Genomic DNA, 19,479 nt, shown 5'->3' with positions numbered 1-19,479 from the left:
ACCACCAAGAAGGTGAAAAAGATGCTGGGAATGTGCTTATTGCTTATTACAGAGGAATATTATACTGAAATAATGAAAAAAAATTCTAATTAAAACACGAATGAGAAGCTGATTAAGCCTATAGAAACATTAACCTTGTTATTGATAATATTAGCCTAATGATGACTCCAAAGGTATTAGTGGCAGGTACCATCCCCCACACAACTCGTCCATCACTGGGAGCTGTAGGGGGAAGGAAGGTGCAGTGGGGATGGGTGCCACCCTATGCAGCTGCCTCACAATTTCATTTTATCACATGATACTGCTCCATATCCATTTCTGCCTCAAATCACTCTCCAGGGGATTCCCGAGTCAGTGTTTCAATATCCCCCCTCTATTCAACTGGAAGCAGCACATCTGCCTCAGACCGCAAACACACACCAGTTTTACAGGGCAGGAAATCATATGGCCCTTAATTTATTTAATTGCTTCCGTAAAGACCAGTGGATGTAGCAGAAGAACGAGGAGGTTGAACAAATGGGGGCAGTTAAATGGTTTTACTGACATCTGTCCAAACATACAGAACAAAAATGTGAAATAAAATCACAATCACAATTTACATATGAGTAGACAGGGCTGAAACCTTGCCTATTAAAAGTGGCAAAGCTATGGGAAACCAGTGCTATTGGATTAACCTTTACCCTGGAACCTCCCTTCCAAATGTACATTAAGGTTATGCCCAAACTAGAGGCCCATATGCTTTACATAGTCCATCTTCTTTCTAGTTACACCCACATAGAAATACTTGTAAGTGCCCGTTGGTAGAAGCTAAGCATCAGTAAATACATCTGCAGTGGAACACAAGGGGATCCTGGGAGTAATCAGCTGATAGCTAGAAAATGCAGCAAAATGTGTAAAATGCTGCTGAACATTAGAATCAGCATGACAGCCAGGGTTCCATTCTTTCTGTAGCACTGATGTGCTGATAAAAGCTGCCAGAGCAGCATAGTGATTGCAAATGAGAAATATTAATAGCCAATAAATCAGTGTAATTTCCTTATCATGTCATTACAATATATCACATTTATGCCACTTTTGTTTGGATTGTGTATTATTTCTATAGAGAGAAAACACAACCAATATTAAATATTACAAATATTTTTATCATACTCACATATACTGTACCTAATAAGCTGGCAGACATCATATGAATTTAGGGGTTTGGAGAAAAATGATTGAATCAGTACATCCTTATGGGTGGCAATACATGGCCAAGTATAACTGCTGACTCAGCTCTTGCAGACATAATAGTGTTTAAAAATGTGTCATACTCACATATACCTAATAAGCACGCAGACTCGGTACATCCTTATAGGTGGTGATTGATAAATGGCCAAGTATAAGCTGCCAACTCAGCTCTTCCAGAATTAGTTGGCAGTTATGGTTACCACCTTTTCTGGGAAAAAAGTAACAGCCTTCTTATATTTTAATGTTTTTTTCCAATTATTGACATTGGCATCAAGCAACATTTTTTCTGGCCAGGCTAGTAAAATATCCACAAGTAGGCAACCCAATCAGCAGCTTATTGGCCCATGCATGAGGCCTTCTCAATGGCCTGCCTGACCAATATTTGACAATCATATATTTTATTTATTATTTATTTATTTATATTTGATATCAAGCAGATATATCTATCAGACAGTTTGGATAATCATGTTGGAAGAGGACCACATTGGCAAATGGCTCCCAAATATGATCTGATTGTTAGCCTGTTGATCAGATCATCCTGATTTGGCCCAGTGTGTTGATGTTGAATATTGTTTGGCTATGCCCACCTTAAGGAAAATGTTTGCATTTCAAGATTACTATGAAGGAGCATTAAATGATTAAAAAATACAGAAAGCAAAGCTGATATCACTGAAAGTGGGCAACACCCAAGATTTACAATATATTCTCCTGGTATTACACTATGAGCATACAGGATTCTGTTCGTTACTGCAATGTTCTGAAGGTAATGTAATCACTGTTGTTAATGTTAAAATGTTAGTAACAGATGTACTACCAATAAATATGGATTTCAGCAGTACAGCTGTGTAGGAAGAGGTCCACGAGACAGACATTCTTACTGTCAGTCAGGCAGCCTTTTGCAGATATGCAGACACAGCTTTCTCCCTTCTTCCTTGTGCTGCATAAGGGGAGGGGTAGGGCAGAGCAGAATTCACACAAAGCATGAGGAGATGCTAATGAAAGTGTCACATGGCATGGGGGGGGAGAAGATGCTGCATTTGGAAGAGGAGACTCACACACCAGGAACATGGACATTACTCTGTGTGGAGTGAAGGGAACACATTGCTTTGAAAGGATGAGAAAAGCAGGACCTGGCAAAGCTCATAAAATAGTCTGTGCTCAGTAACCAAGCAAACTCATGACAGCAAATGGACACCATTAACCAGGTTCTCACATCATACCTACATGTGTATAAGTCCATAAAAGCCATGCTTCTAAAATATCAAATTATATTCTGTCTTGTCAAGACACCATATTGCTTATCCATGGCATATATCGAATTATTTATTCTGCAGGCAGATATTATCCTTAAAAGAATTATTCAGTTTAAAAATAAAAACTGGGTAAATACTGTAGATTGGCTATGCAAAATAAAAAATGTTTCTAATATAGTTAGTTAGCCAAAAATGTAATGTACAAAGACTGGAGTGACATAAGTAGAACACTACTTCCTGCTTTGCAGGTCTCTTGATTTCCACTGATTGGTTACAAGGTTACAAGGCAATAATCAGAGACTTGAGGGGGGCTGTAAGGCAGGGTGTCCCAAAATCAGAACAGACACCAAGGACCCAGTCGCGGCTCACCCTTCTGCCTATAACAGCCGCCTTTGGCATCGGGACTAGCCCTCTGCTACTCAGATGACGCCAGGTCTTAACGTGAGAGGCCCAAGGAGAGAGTTCTGACCAAGCAAGGGAACCAAGTGTGGGGTTGTAGAATTGGAAACAAGAATTGTAGTTAAAAGCCAGGCCGGGTCAGTAACAATCAGTCAATGCGGTACAGTTACAGGAGACAAATAAATGGTTGGGGTCACAGGCCGAGTCAAACACACCAAAATAGAAAGTACACCACAGGATACAAGAGAGTAGTCAAAAAACAGGCAATAATCTGGACAGGCAGCAAACTAGATGTAATCAGGAACAGACAGGGTCTAGATCAGATCAAGAACACAGAGAAAATGCACCCAGGAACTAGAAAATAGACCTAACATTGGGCAATGAGTAAAAAGGCGCCTGTGCCTTTTAAAAATTTGAAACTCGAGATGATGTCATATGCACCTATTGCTTCAAACCCGGAAGCGAGTGGTGCAGCTATCCCTAACTTGGCAGAAGGAACTAAGCTTTAGACAAGAAAGAAGACAGATCTGGACTCAGGGCTACCACAATCACCTCCCTAGACACAATAGAATCAGGTTCAGATTCTTCTTTTGGACTGGAGACAAAGCTTCTAGAAAGGGCATCTGTTTTAAAGTTTTTTTCCCAGGCCTATATGTTATAATGAAATTAAAATGGGTAAAAAAACAATGTCCACCTGGCCTGTCTGGGGTCTAAGCGCTTATCAGATTCAATATACTGTATAACAGATGTTTATGATCCACAAAAACTGTAACCACTTGCTTAGCACCTTCTAGAAGCTGCCTCCATTCCTGAAATGACCAGTAACTCCCTATTCCTAATATTGTAATTGATCTCTGCAGAAGAGAATTTTTTTTAAAAGAAAGCACAGGGATGAACCTTATTGGAAACAGGATGTCGCTGGGACAAAACCGCCTCTGCACCAATCTCAGAAGTATCCACCTCCACCAAGAAAGGTACCTTAGAATCTGGATTTTGGAGTACTGGGGCCGAAATGAATGATTATTTTAACATTTCAAAGGCCATCAGTGCCTCACCAACCCACATACTAGGATCAGCCCCCTTTTTTGTAATCGGCTAAGCAGTGATCGGAGCTACTAGCGATGAGAAATTTTTAAGAAATTGCCTGTAATACTTGGTAAAACCCAAAAACCTTTAAATGGCATGTAAGGACAAAGGTTGTGCCCAATCCAAGATGGCTGGCTCCATATCTAGCCCCTTTTCAGACAAAATGTAACCTAAAAAAAATGTACAGAGGGAACTTCAAACACACATTTTTCAAGTTTAGCATAAAGTTGGTTCTGCCTTAGCCTACGTAACACCTTGAGGACATGGGCAAGGTGATCAGAAAGATTAGCAGAGAAAACCAGGGTAACATCAGGGTATATGACAACATACCGACCCAGAAGATCATGAAAGATATTGTTTACAAGTTTCAGGAAGATGGTGGGGGCATTGCATAAGCCTAATAACATTACTAAATATTTGTCTTCCACTCGTCCCCCTACCTTATACAAATTAAGTTATAGGCTCCCCTGGAGGTCTAGCTTAGAAAAAACAGTAGCACCTTTAACTCAGAGATAAAGGAAAGGGGGTAACGATTCTTAATCGTGATCTTGTTAAGACCCCTATAATCGATACAGTGCTTAAGACCTCATTTCTTCTCTACAAAAAAGAAGCTGGCACCTGCAGGAGGAAGGTCTTATTAAGCCACTCTCTAAATTTTCATTAATGTATTCCTCCATGGCTTGTGTCTCAGGAAGAGAGAGAGGATAAGTTATTCCCTTAGGAGGGGAGGAACCAGGTATTAAATCAATGGCACAATCATAGGGCCTATTAGGAGGAAGGGTTTTGGCAGCATTTTTAGAGAAGACGTCAGAAAAGGATGCATACAAAGAAGGTAACCCCTCCAAGGAAGTTGCAGCTAACAGACAAGAGGTTTTTAGGCATGTAGACTAACAAGGTCTACCTATAAGGAATCATCCCTCTGCTGAGTTTGATCCAGGGACCTTATGTATTGCAGCCTGTTGCTTAGCCTCATCACAATTCAGGCAGATTAGAGGTATAGGCTTACCCTGTTCTGAGGTTTCTATGGTTAGCCCTGGTGCTGTTAATTATACATTATGATGCTCTTCTGCATTAACTGGCAGGTGCAAACTATTCCTAATTAGCTCCCAGCAGAGGGCCCTTATTTAAACCATGAACTGGCTTCCCTCCTTGCCAGTTCATAGGTCTGCTGACCTGCTGGACACCGGGTCTACATTTCTGCTTTCCAAGTTCCAGTCTGACCCTGTTTCTGGACTCTCTCCCATGCTGGTATTACCTGGTTCTTGTTCCTGATTCCCAATGCTCACTGTTCTTGTTTCACTTTCGGGCTAGTGTATGCCTGTCCCTGGACTTTTGTTTACCTTGAGCTGCTGAGCCAGTAAGATGTATATTTCCTTATCCTGCCTGTTTCCGTACTATGGAACTCGTTTACTTTATTTTGGCTAAATAAACTCTCTTACTGCAAGCATCTTTCTAGTCTCCTTGCCAATCTACTCCCTCTTAGTTTATACTTTAAATATTGACCCAGTGTCTCTGCTGGTCATTCCAGTGTGGGGTTTGGGCTACTGGGCATGACAGTACCCCATCGTAAAATCTTGTTAAAGAGCCAGTCTACCTGGGGGTTTTGTTTTTGCAACCAGGGGAGACCTAGGATTACTGGAGTTTGAGGGCAACAGATAATAAAAAAGGTAAATTGTTCAGAATGATCATTCAGACACACGGTGAGGGTCTCTGACTGGAAGACACTAACCCACTTTCCAGGGAACTCCTATCAATAGGCACTTATCTGAAAGAGGACACAAGAGGTCTAGTGGGTAGCCCACATCTAGCTGCAAAATTAATATCTAAAAAGTTACCAGCCATCCCAGAATCTAGGAAGGCAGAACAGTGAGTGCAACCCTTGTCCCAATTTAAGAAGACCGGGAGAAGCATTTGAAAGGAAGAAACTTGTTGGGGAGTAGAAATGGCATAACCCAAGCAGGAATCCCCAGACCTGCTCAGACCTGCTCAGGTTCTGCCATTTCCTGGTCTCTTGGGACAGGTGTTGCGGAAATGCCCCACAATACAGGCATAAACAATTGGTCCTTCTACGACCCATCTCCTCTGGCAATAAATGAGTTGAATCCAGTTGCATGGGCTCTTCAGAGGGACATGGAAAGGAGGTTTAGGAGCTGAATCTAGAGATGAATTAGAAGAGGTTGCTGTGGCAGAAAGCTCTAGATGTCTCTCCCTGTGCCTCCTATCTATCTGGATGGCCAAATGCCAAACTAGCCATCCACTACTCTGATGCTGCTAGGTCTTAACGTGAGAGGCCCAAGGAGAAGAACATCACTCTGCCTAGTGACCAGGCACTGCGTCTGATGGTGGCTGACATGAGGATGACTCTGGAAAGAGTAAACCCACAAAAGGCTGCAGGACCAGACAATATCCCTGGCAGAGTGCTAAGAGAATGTGCAGATCAGCTGGCAGATGTTTTCACTGACATCTTTAACATCTCCCTGATCACCTCCACTGTCCTGAACTGCTTCAAAACTACCCCCATTGTCCCTGTGCCAAAGAAGTCATCAGTGTCCTGCCTTAATGACTACCATCCTGTGGCACTCACCCCCATCGTCATGAAGTGTTTTGAGAAGTTTATCAAGAAACACATCAAAACCCTGCTGCCACCAGCACTGGACCCCCTACAGTTCGCATATCATTAAAATCGCTCAACAGACGATGCAATAGCCACCACCCTCCATCTGGCCCTCTCTCATCTGGACAAAAAAGACACCTATGTTTGAATGCTGTGCATAGACTTCAGTTCAGCATTCAACACTATCATTCCTTAGCATCTGATAGAAAAGCTGAGCCTGCTTGGACTGAACACCCCCCTCTGCAGTTGGGTGGTGGACTTCCTGTCCGACAGACCTCAATCAGTCAGGATTGGAAACATCATCTCCAGCACCACCACACTGAGCACCGGAGCCCCTCAAGGCAGTGTGCTTAGTCCTCTACTGTTCACTGTGCAGCCACGCACCGCACAAATCACATCATAAAGTTCGCTGATGGTGGGTCTCATCAGCAATAATGACGAGTCACCATACAGAGAGGAGGTGCAGCAGTTAACAGACTGGTGCAGAGCCAACAACCTGTCTCTCAATGTAGACAAAACAAAGGAGATGGTAGTTGACTTTAGGAAGACTAGGAGTGACCACCTGCCACTGTACATCAACGGCTCTAATGTGGAGATCGTCAAAAGCACCAAATTCCTTGGTGTCCACCTGGCGGAGAACCTCACCTGGTCCCACAACACCAGCTAGTTAGCCAAGAAAGCCCAACATCGCCTTTACTTCCTGCGCAAGCTGAGGAAATCCCATCTCCCACCATCCATACTCAAAACCTTCTACAGAGGGACTATCAAGAGTATCCTGAGCAGCCGTATCACTGTCTGGGCTGGGAACTGCACTGTCATGGAGAGCAAGACCCTACAGAGGATAGTGAAGACAGCAGAGAAGATTATAGGTGTCTCTCTTCCTTCCACCATGGAAATTTACACCACTCACTGCATCCATAAAGCCACCAGCATTGTGGCTGATCCAACACACCCCTCACACTCACTGTTCACACTCCTGCCATCTGGAAAAAGGTACCAAAGCATTAGGGCCCTCACTGCCAGATTGTGTAACAGTTTCTTCCCCCAAGCCATAAGGCTCCTGAATACTCAGGGACCAGACAGATCTCTCTCACACTCACACTCCATCTGACCTTACTATATATTACAACGTTACACAGCCACTGTACGCCATTGTATAAATAAACAGCTTTTGGATACAATTGTTCTCTATGAGCACATCTGTACTTAATCATATTTTTTATCATGTTCTTACTACTATCATATCACAATGATACACCCATCATGCCTGATATTTAGCATTATTTACTTGTCCTGTCCCTGCACTGTGCTGTCCTGTCTTGCAGGAGTTGCATATTTTTGCCTATCTATTTACCCAGTTTTTATTTCTATACTAAAATGTTCCTTTAAGACTCCCCCCCTCAAGATTAAAGTGCATGTACAGTAAACAGTATGTATGTAAGTGAATCCTATATAATAAAGTTGAAGTGTCTCTGCGTCCAGTCCCTGTGTCCGTGGGATTGCGCTACTGCGCATGTGCCCCACGAACCGTCTCTGGCGAATTTTTTTTAGATCCTATCCTATATAATAAAAGTTGAAGCCCTCTGTCAGCGCTCCTGCACGACCACTTAGGAAGAGCACAGACAGGGCCACCAAGAGAACCCACCTGGGCTGCATGGGGGGTCCGGGAAGGAGGAGGAAAAGACCGCAGCAGCCTGGAGATTCCTCCGCCTTCCCCAAGGCCGCCATGTCAGCACCAGCAGTATCACATGCAACGTGACACACGTAAAAAAAGATAACTTCCTGTGCCAGAAGGGACTTTTTCCGGGAACGTACACGTTCCCGGAAGTGGTTGGTCCCCTATGGAGAAGAGATGCTCAGTGACTTGGGAGGGCGGGGCTAAGTAGGACGTGGAAAGGGGTGCAGCAAGAATGTTGGCGTGGGAACAACTAATGAGAGAAATGAGACAATACAAAACAAGATTCTTTTCCAGATTAGTTGCAGAGTGTGACCCTAATTCAGGGGTGCAAGGACTTTAGTGATATTGGCCCATTAGGAATTAACATCCATGAAAGCATTGTTAGCATTCTGTTATATGGAAACTATCCTATATAATAAAGTTGAAGTGTCTCTGCGTCCAGTCCCTGTGTCCGTGGGATTGCGCTACTGCGCATGTGCCCCACGGACCGTCTCTGGCGAATTATTTTTAGATCCTATCCTATATAATAAAAGTTGAAGTGTCTTTGCGTCCAGTCCCTGTCTGGTGAATTTTTTTTAGACTAGAACAATTCTGTTTTTATAAATGTTTGACTACATATGTTCTAGCGCCCGTTAATTTAACGGGCTTAATGTCTAGTTTGTATATATTTGTATATGTGTATCTTTAACCATGATGTAGGCAGACTTGCATTGTTATACATTCTGCTTACTGAACGGGTTAAGGGATGAGAATTAAGTAGCCAGCCAGTCCGTCAGACTCTCTCCTAATTGTCTGTTACACTACTGAATCCTTGCCATGGGCTTTTGGCTGCTGTTGTCATTGTGTGTCTGGCACAGGGCAGCCATATCAGGATTTGTGCCTGACAACAGAAGCATATTTTCTCCATACTGCACATCCTTTGTAAAGTACAACTCACTTGGCATTCAGATATCCAGAGAATAATAATGGATAAAACACATAAATATTCCTGTGTTTTGTTTTGTACCCAATAAGCGCTAAATTGTATTTATTTTGTTCTGATCTGCTGCTAATAACATTTATTCATAACATTTATTATTTATAAGCAAAACCTTAAAATCCCCAATACTGGATGATTATTATTTTTACAGCCTCCTAGTCTCACAGGGACCCAAGAAAAAATGAGAATGTCTTATGGAAATTTGCAGAGGAGAAGTCTTGTCTGACAGCAAGAATACTGCCTATTGTGCTGCGCTGCGGAATATGTTGGTGCTAGTATATGTCTGTCCAATATTTAGTCAGATTTTAGTTGGGCTGGCCATCGGGAAGGCTCTATACGTGGCCATATTTGAAACTATTAGTTTATTCAGGGACTATGAGGTTCCAAAATGGTTGCCACCTGATTGGTTTGGGTCTGGGGTGTTTGGGTCACAACTGTCTGTTCAAGTTTGAGCCTTGTGAAATCCAAACTATAATCTGACCAATAACCACCTCTGATGTCAAAACTCTGCCCCCGCTAAGCACAAACACACCCCCAAATGTCACTGCTCTGCCCTTGATACCATCATCCCGCTCCCTTGTTTGTTTTTTGTGGAAGTCAAAGGTGGCAACCCTAGGTTCCTAGTAATAGTTACCCACAATGAATATGCATTTTGCTTTTGGTTAAATGGTATCACCATACCTGCACTCTCTCAATACATAGATTTTGTATTCACGTAAATACAATTTCTTGTCATTTCCTGATTTTATAATGGTCTTTATCCAGTTATATGGCATGACTAATGCCTGACATCAATATTACTCATTCATTTTCCTGCTAATAGCAAAAACATCCTATTTCCTTTTCCAGTCTGTGACTGGAGCCAATAGAGAGAATTTCATGGTCAGTAATTATTATTATTATAAGTAAAGGGCACATAATGGGTAAGAATAACTGAAAGAGCAGCTTTCCCTATTTAATAGGGTCTGTAATAGTTGAATTCTACAGGCAGCATTTCTTCTGCAACTAATGCTTGTTGGTAAAGAAATGCTGAGGTGCTGCTGCTGTCTATTATTGTCTGCACTAGCACTGAGAGTTTCTCCTAAGACCATATGGGGTCACCATGTACATCTCAATCACCTACGTGACCCTCAAGGTTTTTATGAATCGGATTTATATAGAAGCACTACAACCCACCAACATAATACAAATATTAGTCCTACTGTATATTAAACGACTGAAATGTCTTATTTGCTATAATAATACAACCCCCCCCAAATATTTTATGGCAAGGAATCCCCTTATTACGCATTGTTTACTAATAATAAGTACACATGTATATTCATGGGAAAATAACAATGAAACAATAGTAACCGGGTACTATTGCAAAACAACAACACAGCATGTATCTTATGTGTATTGCAGAGATTCTACCCCAAGTTACAAGAAATCTGAGTCCTATACAGTTGTATTAAAGTGAATATTCACTGTATATAATTCACATGTGTACACAGCTTCAGTTTAAGGAAATTGAAGAAAGGACCAGAACTAGGGGTAGGCAGAGTAGGCATGTGCCTTGGGCACAAAGTTGGGGGGCGCCAGACATGTACCTTCTCTGTTTTCTACCCTCTAGTCTTGTCCCCTCTCTCTTCTCTGGCTGGCCGTGAGGGACTGTGCGATTGCACCTATTCACTCATGTGCGCTTGCGCCTAGGGCGTCTGCCCAGTCTGGCCTGGTGCTGCTTCTGTCATGATTTTTATGGTGAAGTTTTTATTTCTAAATTGCACTGTTTACACTGCAAATAATTCACTCTAAAATATAAAATTGAATTCCTGAACCAGCAAGTGTGTTTGGAACTGCTTTCTAGCAGGCTGTTGTTTCTCCTGCTCAATGTAACTGAATGTGTCCCAGTGGGACCTGGATTTTACTATTGAGTGCTGTTCTTAGATACACCATGCAGTTGTTATCTTGAGTTAGAGAGCTGTTATCTGGTTACTGTTACGTTTTGGGTAGCCGAGGATGAGTAGGGTATAACAGTGCTTTATTAGCAGAGTCATGCAGGCATTGCACAACAGTAAGCTTTCACTTTCAAGATGAACAAGTCCTGTGCACAGTGACACCCGTAGGCCATTTGTATAAACACCACAGTTACCTTCCCATTGTTCTGTTGTTAGGTTGCTTGGGGGAGGGAAGGGGTGATATCACTCCAACTTACAGTACAGCATTAAAAACTGAATGGAGTTTATCAGAGCACAAGTCACATGACTGGGGGCAGCTGGGAAATATACATGTCAGATATTAAAATTAAATATAAAAAAAATCTGTGTGCTCTTTTGAGAAACGGATTTCAGTACAGAACTCTGCTGGAGCAGAACTTCTAATGCATTTTGAATTTTTTTTTTCCCCATGACAGTATGCCTTTAAAGAATTAACTTGTGAGTGGCCTGTTACTCACCAATCCAAAAATGCTGGGGGGGGCCTGAGACTTAGCTAGTTGGGAAATGCCCAATCATTTTAAATTAAAGACTTCATGGTATTGTCGAAGCCTTGCTGCAGGTATATGCAGGTAATCTGCCATGCTGTAAGGGGTATCCTGGTGCAAAGGACACAAGCTCATTATTTAAAATAGCATGCATTTAATAGTGAGACCATATTCTGCTAAGTAGTGACAGTGGGATATTATTCACTAAAGTGTCAAAGAACTGTTTTCTTCCCTTTTTATGCAGAGAGTTTTGTAATAAATTTTGTTGCAGTTTTATTTAGCATTAACCTCCCTCAGTCTTAGGGTTTACATATGGTGTGTACATTCTGATTCTGATATTCTGATTAAAATAATGCCAGATTGGAGGGCACTCTTGAAGATACATTGTTAAATAAGCCAATGCTAGGAGGGTCAATGATTAAAACTATTTTATACCACAAAGGTTTAAAACCAATGCACACCTATAAACAACAATGAGCAGACCAAATGATATATCAAAAAGCAATGCTTTTTATCAATAAACAGCTACTGCCGATACGGTAATGGTGGAGCTCACCCGGTGCCGCTGATCCTCCTGCTCTATTGCAGCTCTCGCGATACGCCGGTCACTCCTTACCGGTCAATTTACTATTCAACTAATACACTACAGAGCCATGATCAAACATTGCTCAGGAGTCTGCAATTTGTAACATCAGTTTTCGGCTTTATTCAGATGCATATGAAGATTACATCGGAGGGTGTGCAATACTAACGCGTTTCATGCCCTAGAACTGGGCACATCATCAATAACAATACAATTATTTACCGAAATGCACAAAACATAAAGCAAAGGATAAGAAAGGACTTGGCTCCATAATGTTGGGATTTTTTCTTTGTTACTAAGGTGTCTGCTTTGCTTTTTCTGCATGTTGGTGATTGGGTGGCATGTATACTATAATTTCAATCCCCTTTTCCACCTGCTTTACTCTTTCTCTTTTTTTTTCACTATTGTCCTCTCCTGCCATTCCACTTTTCTCTCCTCTGTAACACCCATTTCATTTATCCATTTATCTTTCTGACCTCTCATCTTTTGACAAAGAGTTTGGAATCCTGCCCAGCACTATACACTGAGAAGATCACAGTATCAAGTAATTGCCACTAAGACTTTTTTAAGTTATGTGCCGGTTTAGGGAGGTGGCTCATGATCAGATTATTCGTGTTGGTGTTAGCGAAGCAGCGAAAGCTGTAATGATTCTTTTCCTTCTTTCCCCAGACTGATGAGTAATAGAAATCTTTTCATTGTAGGACTGTTCTCTTTAACCTCCCCGCCATTCTGCTGCAGTCACCAAACAGTCAGCACAGCACACACTCTGGATTATCTACAATAAAAAGTGTTTTTATAACCAACCAGTTCCTGGAGGCTGGAAAGCAATCATTACAGTTTACTGTGGCAACACCAAAATGAATAATACTTGGAACTGACTGTGTGATATTCTCTGTGTAGTGCTGGGCATAGTGGCAGGATAAGAACCTCTGCAGAATAAGACACTGGGTTAGAAGGGACAATTAGGTTGGTGCATTAAAGCCCTGACTGCTCGAATGGTTGTTATGGTAACTGACAAATCAGCTGGGTCATGAAACGGCAACAAGCCTGGCACCTGAAAGGATATAAAGCCCTGTTGCTCCATCCGCTCATGCATTTCCACCCTCCATAACAAATTGCTGTGAATACAGGCACAGACACTCAATATTAGTATATACTGTATATGGATAATATATTTTGTTACTGACATCAGTTTGTTATTAGTGGAGGGGATTAATCTAAATCAGTGGTTGTGAAATGACAAAGAGCAATTGTGAGAACACAGTCTGACATCCAGTTATGGTAAGTAGTGATGGGCGAATAAATCCGTCAGGCACGAATTTGCGGCGAATTTACTCGTTTTGCTGTTGACGAATAAATTTGCAAAACTGCAGCGAAAAGTCAGCGGCGTCCATAAAATCTGCCTAGCACAACAATGTATTTGCTGCAACATATACATCCATTCAACTTTATAATTTCCCACTGTATGCAAATTAGTCTGAGTGAAGACCTCTAACGAAGTTGTGCTAGGCAGAATTGAATGCTAACGCTTCTTCACTTTGATTTGCTTGCATTGCCAGCGTTCAGCACCCTGGACGCAACTTCGCAATTTAGTAAATTAGCATTGTCTGTTACAATGGCTGCAAAGCCGTCGCTGGTGATTATCGCCGCTAAATTTAAAAAATTAAAAAGTCTTAAAACCTTTGATCCAAACACTATAGGGTATATTTTACAAAGAGTGAAGTTAGAGATCACCACAGTTCTATATAGTGAAATTCTGTCACTCTTCATTCATTTCTATGGGATTTTGAAAGGCATATTTATCAAAAGATGAACTTTCACTTTCACCCATTTATAAATACTCTTTTAAAAATCCCATAGAAATGAATGGAAAGTGGCGGAATTTTACTCAAACTGAATGTAGCCATCTCTAACTTCACTCTTTGATAAATATACCCCAATGAGTAACAAAGGGAATTTCATACAGGGCCACTATCTTCCCAGACATCCTCTGTGCCTTAGGAATACTTTGTAATAAGCTGGCACCAATTCAGACCAAGTCATTGAAAGCAGGACCCAAAATATAATATTTTAATAGAATTTGAAAGTATTAGGGATGGTAAATCATAGGCTTGTAGGCCTATGATTACTGTATTTCATAATGTAAAATAAATACATTTTTCATCAACATTTTTATTGAGATATTTGAAAGTTTAATTTTGAAACTTTAATTGATCTCTGCAGTAACATATGAAGTAGTTGAATTATCTCTAACCACACAATACAGTAAGGGGCCTATTTACTAGCAATCACATTTTTATTTTTTTTTCACAAATCTCTACAAAAATTAGCTTTTTTCTATATTTCTGTAAAACTCTAAAAAGGTGAAATTTATTAAGCGCAAAAATCACCAAAAAACTCTAATACAAAACTTTGCCAGGTAAAAGTTGTCGAGTTCCTATAGAAGTCAGTGGAAGCTGCGCTGATCGTAAGTCCAGAATCTTTTGGTAGGTTAACTGGGCCCTGAGCAAATGGGCTCCTGCAGCTTTTTAAAGTTAAGCGTTACAGGGGACAAGACAGGAGAGAAGAATTCTTTTGTTGCTGGCTGTTGTGAAAAAGATTTTTGTTACCAGCGCAAGGCTAAAGCTCCGGGGGAAAAAAAAAGACTCCGGTGTTCTGAACCCTAGCATCCTGCCCAAGGGGATACAATTTAGTAATAAAAAAAAGAAGTGGTGGGAGGTCATCCCGCTGCATCCCTCCCCAATTCAAGTACTAGTAGAGATACTGCAGTTAGTGGGGATATCTCAACAAAAGCTAAATTGGTAAGGCCATGGAAACTAAGGCAACCTATAATATCTGGATGTTTTGAGACCAAGAGTTGGATCTATTATCTGGAATGTGACCTGGGGTATTCCAAAAAGTGTTTTTGGAATCTCCATACCTTACCAAGGGATACTGTCACAAGAAAACATGTTTTTTTTCCCAAACGCATCAGTTAATAGTCTTGCTCTAGCAGACTTCTGCACTTAAATCCATTTTTAAAATAGCAAACTTATTTTTTTATATTTAATTTTGAAATTTGACATGTGGCTAGACATATTGTCAGTTTTCCAGGTGCCCTCAAGTCATGTGACTTGTGCTCTGATAAACTTAAGGTCAATCTTTACTGCTACACTGCAAGTTGGAGTAATATTATCCCCCTCCCTTCGTTCCCTAGCAGCCCATCAGTAGCCTATCAACAGAACAATGGGCAGCTAACCATATAGCAGCTACCTGACACCTCTGCTGAAGGATTTGTTTGCATTGCTAAAGGTGCTCCCTAGCCACACCTAGTGGTACACATGAGAATAGCACACAAGCAGGAAAAAAACATTGTATTTACCACAACCTAGGTTATTATTATTATTAATAACATGTATTTATATAGCGCCAACATATTGCGTAGCACTGTAAAGTAAATGTGATTATACAACTAAATCACATGAATTATATACTTAGAACATATGGAGTTACATACATCACAATTAATACAGGTACAAAAAGGTGAGGAAGGCCCTATGCATAGGCATACACTCTAAAGGGAAGGGAGTAATACACAAGGTGTGGGACTGGGCAAGATCGAATTAAGTGGGTGAGAAATGTGGTATTGTATGTGGTGTTGCGTTTGGTAGTTAAGCAGAGTGAGGGTAGGCTTCTCGAAAGAAGTGCGTTTTAAGAGATTTCTTGAAAGCAGGAAGGTTGGGAGAAAGTCAGACAGACCGTGGGAAAGAGTTCCAGAGGAGGGGTGCAGCCCTTGCAAAGTCTTGAATGCGAGCATGTGAGGAGGTAATGAGAGAAGAGTTGAGTAGCAGGTCAGTAGAGGAGCGTAGTAAGCGGTTGGGTGAGTATTTGGAGATGAGTTCAGAGATATAGGGTGGAGCAGAGTTGTGAAGTGCTTTGGAAGTCAGTGTCATTAATTTGAATTTGATTCTGATTGGTAACGGAAGCCAGTGCAGGGATTGACAGAATGGCGAGGCAGAGGAGGAGTGGTTGCTGAGGTGTATGAGCCTCGCAGTAGTGTTCATTATGGACTGGAGAGGTGACAGTCTCTGGAGGGGAAGGCCAAGTAAAAGAGAGTTACAGTAGTCTAGACGTGATATGATGAGAGAGTGAATAAGAATTTTGGCAGCATCTTGGGTGATAAATGATCGAATTTTGGATATGTTCCTTAGGTGGAAGTGACATGATTTAATAAGTGACTGGATATGAGGAGTGAATGACAGGGCAGAATCTAGGATTACCCCAAGGCACCGGGCCTGGGGAGAGGGGGTGATAGTGGAATTGTTAACTATGATAGATACTTCCGGGATGTTACTGGTGTTAGTTGGAGGAAAGAGAACCATTTCAGTTTTAGAGAGGTTTAATTTAAGGTAGCGTTGCGACATCCAGGTAGAGATAGCGGACAGGCAGGAGGAGACGCGAGTTAGGAGTTCTGGGTTGAGATCAGGAGATGAGAGATAGATCTGAGTATCTTCAGCATAGAGGTGGTAGTGGAAACCATACGAGTTGATTAATTTGCAGAGGGAGGAGGTATAGAGGGAGAATAGTAATGGTCCCAGGACAGAGCCTTGAGGAACCCCAACAGAAAGAGGTAGGGTTGTGGTAAATACAATGGGAAGGGGAGAAACAATAGCCCTCTCAAAACAGTTCTATCCTGAAGTGCTGGCTCCTTCTCAAAGCTCAGAATCAGGCACAATGCACTGAGATGGCTGCCTCCACACCAATATTACAACTAAAAAAATACATTTATTGGTTCAAGAATAAAATGTTAAATGGTAGAATAAATTACTTGCAATGTGCAATTTAGAAATAAAAAGTAAACCATAAAAATCATGACAGTCATGTCTGTTAATTTAAACATTAAAAAATCCAGTAGGATTGTTTTGCCAACAATATGGATTCATGCTGCTTAGTCACCATTAAGTACAGGGTATTGTTTTATTGTTACAAAGAAATTTTCCATATATTAAAATAATAAATATATTACAGGAACTATTTTTAAAAAAAAAAAAAAAAAAAAAATTGAGTTATGTGCTAAACATTGACTTAATAGCAGATAGCCTTCCTGTAATTGGTTCATAGCATTATTCATTTTTATTGACTTTTTTTGCTTTGTAAAATCTTGTACAGTATATTGCATGTGAGATTAAATCTTCTTTGGGATATGAAAGCAAAGTTTCCTGGTATCTGCATTGTATTTGAGCCTCCAGCTAAGAGAACAGCTTGAGAGTCTGTGATTGCTAATTATGAGTGTTATATTACACAAGCAGCACATGTTCAAGCTACAGTAATAGACCAGGTCTTTAGAAAAAAGGGGTGGGTAGCCAATGAATAATTTAACAGCATTATGTGAGTGAAACATGAATTGGAAATGGTTTAAGAAAGCTGCCTGGTCAGCAATGTATCAGCAGTAAATAGTGTATGTTTAGCTTTCACAATGAGACAACTTTCCCTGGAGTTGAACAAGAACAAAACACCAGGCAATTCTACTTGGCTAGTGATGTCCAAATGTACCCATGCCTAACACACACTTGACAATGAGCCCAAGTGCTGTGGGTTGAGTGGGTAGTATATAACCCTAAGGTGCAGATTTACTAAAGGGCGAAGTGGCTAACGCTAGTGACTTTTCACCAGAGTTGCCACCTGCAGGGACATTGCCGGTTTACTAACGGGCGCAGGCACCAAGTGAAAGAGACTGGCGCTGGCGGTCATTTGCACTCTATCGCCAGACGATTTTTCGCTCTGGTGAACGGACGCTACTCTGCAAATTCACTGAAATGCAGATTTTACTGAACGTTACCTCTTTCGCCAGAGTTGCCTTCTCCACCTCAGACCAGGCGAAGTGCATTAAAGTAGCTAGATCTTCCTTAATCTTCTGTCACTTACATTATATTCCTTGAGCGGAAAATGCATCAAAGTCCAAATAACGCTGGCATCTTTTCATGATAGCCTGCAAAAGTCCTAAAAAAAATTAAACTGAATGCAAGACTTCTAGCAAATTTGCGCTAGGCAGAAATGAACGCTAGAGTTTGCTTTGAATTGACAAAGTAACGCTAGTGAAAAGTCGCCAGCGTTCGTCTTCCAGGACGAGAGTCCGCATGTTAGTGAATTAGCGTTGTCTGAGTGAATTTGCACCTGTTGAAGTGTTGTGATGGGTGCGAAGCGGACGCTGGTGAATTTTCGCCGGTTAGTAAATCTGCCCCAGTGATATGTAGTAAGCCCTGAATATACATAGCATTCACTGATGCAACATCAATATAATATATTCATTTGGGAATGTTTTTAAAAATGTTTGATACATTTTACATTAAAATCTGGACTTCACAAAATGTAATTTCTTTGACGAAGGCGATAGTGACAAGCCATACATCTAGAATGCTAGACCTTTTAGACACTTCAAGGAAGGAACAGCTGTTAAAATCTGCTTTTACAGTAGGAGCATTTACATACTGAAGCACAGCAACTTTTAACCCCAGAAGGCTTTTAAGGAAATTTTGCATTCACAATACTGATTTAGCCCTATTGATTTTTTTTAAAGGAAGCAATGTTATGTTAAGGAAGACACTACAATGGCAAAACTGAAGTGGAACGAAGCCTTTAAACTGTATCTTATAAACTCACCTTAACTACTTTATGACAATAGGGGGCAGATGTATCAAGGGTCGAATATCGAGGGTTAATTAACCCTCGATATTCGACTGCCGAATTAAAATCCTTCGACTTCGAACGATCAAAGGAATAATCGTTAGATCGAATGATTAAATCCTTCGAAACGAACGATTTGAAGGATTTTAATCCATCGATCGAAGGATTATCCTTCGATCAGAAAATTGTTAGCAAGCCTATGGGGACCTTCCGCATAGGCTAACATTGGCCTCGGTAGGTTTTAGGTGGCGAACTAGGGGGTTGAAGAAATTTTTAAAGAGACAGTACTTAGACTATCGAATAGTCGAACGATTTTTAGTTCGAATCGTTCGATTCGAAGTCAAAGGTCATAGTCAAAGGTCAAAGTAGCCAATTCGATGATTGAAGTAGCCAAAAAAAACATTCAAACTATTTTTCCTCTATTCCTTCACTCGAACTTAGTGAATGGGCCCCTTGGTGTGCATTTTTTAAAAAATGTTGTTAATGCCTAAGAACAATTTTTAAAAAAATGCCCACCTATTGTCACAAAGTAGTTA

This window comes from Xenopus laevis, chromosome 6S, assembly GCF_017654675.1.
Source record: "Xenopus laevis strain J_2021 chromosome 6S, Xenopus_laevis_v10.1, whole genome shotgun sequence".
Taxonomy (NCBI): domain Eukaryota; kingdom Metazoa; phylum Chordata; class Amphibia; order Anura; family Pipidae; genus Xenopus; species Xenopus laevis.
The sequence above is the reverse complement of the archived record's forward strand: the minus strand, read 5'-3'. Positions refer to the sequence as shown.